This window comes from Schistocerca cancellata, chromosome 8 (assembly GCF_023864275.1).
Source record: "Schistocerca cancellata isolate TAMUIC-IGC-003103 chromosome 8, iqSchCanc2.1, whole genome shotgun sequence".
In the NCBI taxonomy this organism is placed as follows: Eukaryota; Metazoa; Arthropoda; class Insecta; order Orthoptera; family Acrididae; genus Schistocerca; species Schistocerca cancellata.
Window position 1 is genome coordinate 103,793,736 of NC_064633.1, and position 7,466 is coordinate 103,801,201.

Sequence of the window (7,466 nt, forward strand, 5' to 3'; positions counted from 1 at the left end):
AGTAATCACAGTCTTCTCTAAATAAATATATACACTATGTGATCAAAAGTATCTGGACACCACCAAAAACATACGTTCTCATATTAGGTGCATTTCGCTGCCACCTACTGCCAGACACTCCATATCAGCGACCTTAGTAGTCATTAGACGTCGTGAGAGAGCAATATGGGAATGTGGAACTCACGGACCGGGCTTCTAATGTGGTCAGGTGATTGAGTGTCGCTTGTGTCGTACGTCTGCACGCGAGATTTCCACACTCCTAAACATCTCTAGCTCCACTGTTGTGATAGTGAAGCGGAAACGTACAGCACAAAAGCGCCAACAGTTGAAGAGGGTCGTAATGTGTAACAGACAGACACCTATCCAGACCATAACACAGGAATTCCAAACTGGATCAGGATCTACTGCAAGTACTATGACAGATAGGCGGGAGGGGATAAAACAAGGATTTCATGGTCGAGCGGCTGCTCTTAAGCCACACATCATGCTGGTAAATGCCAAACGACGCGTCGATTGGTGTAAGGAGTGTAAATATTGGACGACTGAACAGTGGAGTGGAGTGACGAATCACGGTACACAATGTGGTGACCCGAAGGCAGGGTGTTGGTATGGTGAATGCCCAGTGAACGTCGTCTGCCAGCGTGTGTAGTGCCAACAGTAAAATTCGGAGGAGGTGCTGTTATGGTGTGGTCGTGTTTTCAATGGAGGGGGCTCTCAGCCCTTGTTTTTTTGCTTGGCTCTATCACAGCACAAGCCTACAATGGTGTTTTGAGCACTTTCTTGCCTCTCACGGTTGAAGAGCAGTTTGGGGATGGGGACTGCATCTTTCAACACAATCTAGCACCTGTTCATAATCCACACCCTGTGGCGAAGTGGTTGCACGACAATAACATCCCTGTAATGGATTGGCTTGCACAGTGTCCTGACCTGAATCCTATAGATCACCTTTGGGATGTTTTGGAACGCCGACTTTGTGCCTGGCCTTACCGATCGACATCGATACGTTTCGTCAGTGCAGCACTCCGTGAAGAATGGGCTGCCGCTCCCGAAGAAACCATCCAGGACCTGACTGAAAGTATGTCTGCCAGAGTGGAAGCTGTCATCACGGCTATGGGTGGCTGAACACCATATTGAATTCCAGCATTACCGATGGAGGGCGCCACGAACTTGTTAGTCATTTTCCGTCAAGCGTCCGGATACTATGGATCACATAGTGTATGTAGAATTCATGTGGTATCATGCAGTAATTCAACTGCACTTTATTTTCTGTCTAAAATCTGAATGATTTAAAGGAGCAAAGGGTTGGAAAGTGCCAGTAGCGTCTCTGACAATCATCCAAGTTTAAGTAGTAGAATAGCCATAATAATAATAACGAGGAATACTGTGAAACTGAATAAAAACAGCGTACAAATATTGATATATCGAATGCCTTAAAGGATCTATTTATTGTGGAAGAATATTTCCAAATCCACGAAATTAATACATAATGAGCACTTGAGACAGACTAAGAAAACGTTGTTCAATGACTGAAGGACAACTGGTTACAGATAGTACTTCAGTCTATCGAGACAGCAACCTCTCGTTCACAATTTCAGTTCCATTTTCATGTCTGAAATTTTAACAAAGAATTTAAATTTGAATACAGAAGGGAAATTTTCGCCATGCCAATGTTATCATCAAGTGATTTCTAATTTTGCCGCCACTAGTCCCAAAAGTAATACAATAAATTTGATGTTTAGAAACGATTATCGTTGCTCCAACAGCTATGAACACAAGAAAGGTAGAGGTGATTGTAAAATACTTACAGTTTGAGACCTATGGCAGCCAACAATCTACGGCGTTTTCAGGAACCCGTAGAGACAGATAGTCTCGTTCGTTATCGATACTTTGCGGAATGGTAAATGATGGGATGGTAGACAGTTTGTCATGCTACGGGAATGTCAGCCTCCGACCGATGGTGCAACCATATCGGCAGCATATTGGTAACGCATTCGCCTTCATGGATGAAAATCAGACGTGTTTTCCCGTGGAGGAATCGGTTGACCTATGACCTTGCGATCAAATGTTTTCGGTTCCCACTGGAGAGGCACGTCCTTTCGTCTACTAATCGCACGGTTTTGCGGTGCGGTCGCAAAACACAGACACTAAACTTATTGCAGTGAACAGAGACGTCAGTGAACGAACGGACAGATCATAACTTTGGGAAAATAAAGAAAGTAAAATTTTCAGTCGAGGGAAGACTTGAACCAAGGACCTCTCGTTATACAGCTACTCACGCTAACCACGGGACCACGGCGTTCCTGAGCTCACGTTATCCGTGATGTAGCTTATCTTGTGCATGGGCTACTCAGTTTGTATATTTTACTAATTTTTTTCACTGTTCCACACAACTTCTTCCTATTTTCTCGATTGATATGTGTTCAGTTTTTCAAGGCCTATCCACTGTGCCAACTTATAACTAAATCTGAGGGGGGTGCGATGGGGAGGTTCCCTTGTTAGAGGAATGTTATAATCCTACACATATTTATACATTACCTAACAACTTTGGATTGTTCTATGAATCCATATCCACACAAAACACATATATATTGAGTAATTCCGAGACAAAAATTCTCCTTATTAGTCAAACATGAACACTCTATATCAATACAATGTGCATTACAATATTTTGTCTCAAACATCATACATTAACACAACTTAAATTACAGTTCTATTGTGGATAGGAACGCAACTATCTACACATAAATGTAACTTGGCAGAAAGCAGAAGTTTTTACAGCTATCCACAGATGTTACTCAGGGGGATGTCTCCAGAATGAACACGGTCTCTAACTCTAGTTATTCAATGTGCCCCAGTGGCATCACATTATACTGGATGGGAACAAACTGACTGCATCGACAGAATCATGGCTGTGACTGTAGTTCTGCCTAATATCTTCTTGATATATGTATAGGTATGTTGTGCGATGCCAGTGCAGTGACCTCTGCAAGTCACCATTCATTGGGAGTCAAGTGAACATTTTGACATCTAGCATGTCATCCTGTGCAGAAGGTGTCTCCAGTATTAGTCCTATTTGAGTGCCATACAGTAAGGTTATGTGATGTGAAAAGTGTGCCTCTATGGATGGTGCCCACAATATTGCTAATAAAGACAGTAATTTCGTTTAGAGAGTGGACCATCCTCATGTGTGATTCTTTCCAAACTTTTACTGTGGACAAAATGCATTAAGAAATTATTTTTGTAAGTTTAAATTGACATGTGTACTTACCTTCGTTACGTTTCCTACTAATATTTATTGTAAAAAGCAAAAAATTATCTTTACTATATGATATACTAAAATATTGTTTAAAATCTCCCCCAAAATACTCATGGCAAATACCATTTGAATTTGTATCATCTTGTCTAAGTACATTTTAGAAAACTTACATTATCTGTCACTAAATGTTTTGGTATTTTTAAATATTTCTACCCTAACTATAAGCAAATCTAATCCTAAATTTCTGCCTCTTATAAAATATTCTCTAACCACATCCACATTTTTCAGAATAAAATCACCCAACACCACAAGCGAGTTGTCTTGACACTGATCCAGGGGGATGAGTTCATCATTATTTTCGATAAAAGTAGTAAAATTTTCTTTGCACATTTTTATAAGTTCTGGATATTCTGACTGATCTAATCGTTTACATTAAATATATAGATGAGTGCTTTTATTCCAATTGAACCATCATGATAGTGGAACATAATTCTCAATGATTAACATTGTTTTTTTACATCCACACGACGCTATTATTGCACATTGAATAGAATTAGGTAAGAGCTTGCCATCACTCATTTTTTTTATTTCTTACCTGGAATTCTTACTTTTAGTTACCAATCAGTTTTCATTTAATTAATAACATTCTTACTTGTAGTAAATAAGTCATTTATTATGACTGAGTGGTAAGTTATCTGTTCTTAGAAATAACATGAACTATATGTATATAAGACAGTTATAGTAATGTTGCACTTGCTGCTTCTTATACAACATTTTTAACTCCAAATATTACATCGAAAATAATAAATTGTATTGTGATGGAAACACAATAGAGATTCCTGTTGGTCGATCTGCTTTGAAAATCTTTGAAAAATTCGTTCAATCAAAAATGCCAATTTTCAATTTGCATGATATTTTGAGTAAAGTTACTGCTAAAACTGATCTTTGATTGTATACCGATATAAATGATAGTATTGAAAGTGGGCTTCGGTTTGTTGGCCAATCTATTTTTGTTAATGAAAAGACTGTTGGTAAAGTTACACCTAAAATTATTCTATTCCAGTTAATTAACCTACTGGGTGATCAAAAAGTGAGAGTAAATTTGAAAACTTAATAAACCACGTAGTAATGTACAAAGAGAGGTAAAAATTGATACACATGCTTGGAATGACATGGTGTTTTATTAGAACAAAGGAAACACCCCATATTGCTAGACGTGTGAAAGATCTCTTGCGTGCGTATTTGGTGATGATCATGTGCTCAGCCGCCACTTTCGTCACTCTTGGCCTCCCAGGATCTAATTCATTAGATCCTATTATTAAGGAAGGGAATACCGTGGGTTTGGGACCAAGAGGCCAATGATGCATGTGAAAATAGAAAAAGAGCATTGGTCGAATCACCTGTATTACACCATCCGGTTATGGCTGAGCCATTTAAAATTTCAACACACGCATTCGTCTATGGTATAGCAGGAAAACTTTCCCAAGGAGAGCGATGTATAGATAAAGTAAATCACAGATCTATAGCTTTTGCTAGCTGTAGTCTTAATGAACATGAATTAAACTACACAGCCACTGAAAAGGAACTATTGGCAATAGTATAAGTATCCAAGAATTCCAAACACTTATGTGGAGGGTCAGAAGTCGATGCATGTACTGACCATCAAGAGTTATCCTTTTTAATGAACAGTCGATTGTTGCAAACTAGATTAATGCGATGGATGGTATTCCCACAGGAGTATGACATTAGGCTACAGTATGTAAAAGGTACTGAGAATATTGGGCCTGAAGCTTTGTCGAGGTTGCCTGTAGGCATGGACGAATTAAAACATGTAGAAGGAGCCAGAGTAATTTTTGCAATTAATTTCATGACAGTATAATATCCACACACAGGGGTGTGAGAGATGGTTAAAAGAATAACCGACAACATTCATCATGATCCCTACTTTACAGAAATATATGCTATGTGTATTAGAAAATCTTTACCCTCTAATCAAGCAGAGAAATGGAAGGTTATAGGGAATAATTTATTTTGGAGAGGCAATGTAACATCTCAACGGTGGCGTTTATGCATCGCAAAGTTGATGGAGGACGAAATAGTGTTCTATGTCCATACAGGGTATGGACACTTCGGAATAAAAAGTGTATATCCCACATGAACAAGTTCTATTATTTTAAAAAGCTGGGACATACGGTAGCATCTTTAATTAGAACGGTAGGAAAGCGAGGAGGTTCGTACATTTTTGTCCTCATAGAGTGTTGGTCTAGGAATTTTAAGTTGTATCCTATTAAGAAAGCAAATGTACCAACAGTGATACACTATCTGCAACAATATTTTCTCGCAGTAGGCAAACCAAAACGATTCCTCTCCGATAATAGTCCACAGTTTGTTAGTAATGACTTTAAAGAATTCTTAGCGTGGGAAGATATCCGTCAAGTATTAATCTCCAACTATAAACCGTCTTCTAACCCGGGTGAAAGGGTTATTAAAGAAACTGGGAAATTATGCCATACATACTGCCATGAAATACATACGTCATGCGCAATGTAAGTTAAAAACTTTCAGTTTATTTTAAATGAATTACCACATTTATCATCTGGATCAACACCTTTGCAAGTAATAGGTAAACGTTATGTGGGAAAACCCCTTATTAAATGTTGCACTTGGTCAGAACAACCTACTGTTGACTACCAACTTAATCAAACGATAGTTTCTAAGAACTTGGTTGAAAGAGCACAACAACGAATGAGTAAATGTAATGAGAAGGCTGTCGAACTTCAGTATAAGGTTAATGACCTAGTTCTTCAGAGCTCTGCGCTGAGGAAAGAAACACATAATTTTTTTAAAAGTATGAGGGACCTTGCCAAGTACAAACGGTGGTACATCCCAAAGCCTTAGTTTTAGTAGATCCTATAACAGGATCAGAAAAAGGAAAATACAATGTAAAAGACATAAAATAGTACATCTCCGAGGGACGTTGGCATTCTGTGTTAACGGTCGAAGCGACGACCGTATGATCTCTAGTTGTTTACAGTTTCTTCTGTACTATTTTTCCTCCACCGAAATCCTTTCAAATCTTAAACTATTCTGTAACCTATTCTTGAATTCTTAAACTATCTTATAATTTTAGTATGTAGGAAACCGGATATGACTACAAGATTGAGACCAATTTGAGATAATCATGGACGAACAGTGAAACGAATAGAATGTTATATTATTGGAAAGTATAATATGATAGTACTATTTAAACCAAGTGATGACAACATAAACTGGATAGATGATTTTATGTGAGTGTAAAAGTATACTATAACAGAATGACTAAACAACTGTGTTATTGTAGTGTATAATTTTCTATTTTTTGTAGAACATTTTACACCTTTTATGAGACGTGAAGTGGAAGGGAGGGTTTTTATTAGTTTTGGAAGGCGTGGGTAGTCTAAGTACAAACATGACTAACACTAAACACACACCACACCTTTCACACAACCCTCGTAGACAAGTGTGACTGATTCTTCACCATTTGCAGTTCCATAGGGGTTGCTGAGATTTTTCTTCAGGGAGTTCAAAGGTGAAAGTGAGAATGTCTATTCTGTAGGAGCCGTTTAACATCATATCTCCTCCGGCTTCTAACTCAAGTACCGGTAAAGTAGGGATCCTGGGGAAGGGGGGTGGGAAGGGTTTCCTATTTTTGGGGCTAGCTCCTTTCTCTTCTTCAATTTTAGCAACCATTTCTATTTTTTCGTTTCTTACTTCTCATTTGAGTACCGGTCAAGCTTTCCCTCTTTCCATATGCATATACTTCTATCGCTGAAGTCCTTATTTTCCGTGCTGTCTAAGACCCTTCAAATTATTTCATATAAGTAGGCCGAAGAATCAGGCTACACAAACACACTTCCGCTTATGCACACCATAACACGAAGATGCAAGCAATGAAAGTCCAGATTAAAAGGATGTGAGAACCGTCAAGTGTTGTAGGGGAAAAAAATATGCACATAGAGAAATATGTACTCATGGTTGTTCATTAAACTGTCAATAGATTGAAGGCAATGAAATATAATAATAATGAATTTGATGACTTACAATTTTTAGTGTGAGTTCCATTAAAATTTTTACCTTATTCTGTTTGAAGGGGAAAATATATTGATCATGAATAACATTTTATGCTTTATCATATGGAATTCCAGAGAGGGAACATCCTCCTGCTTGAAAT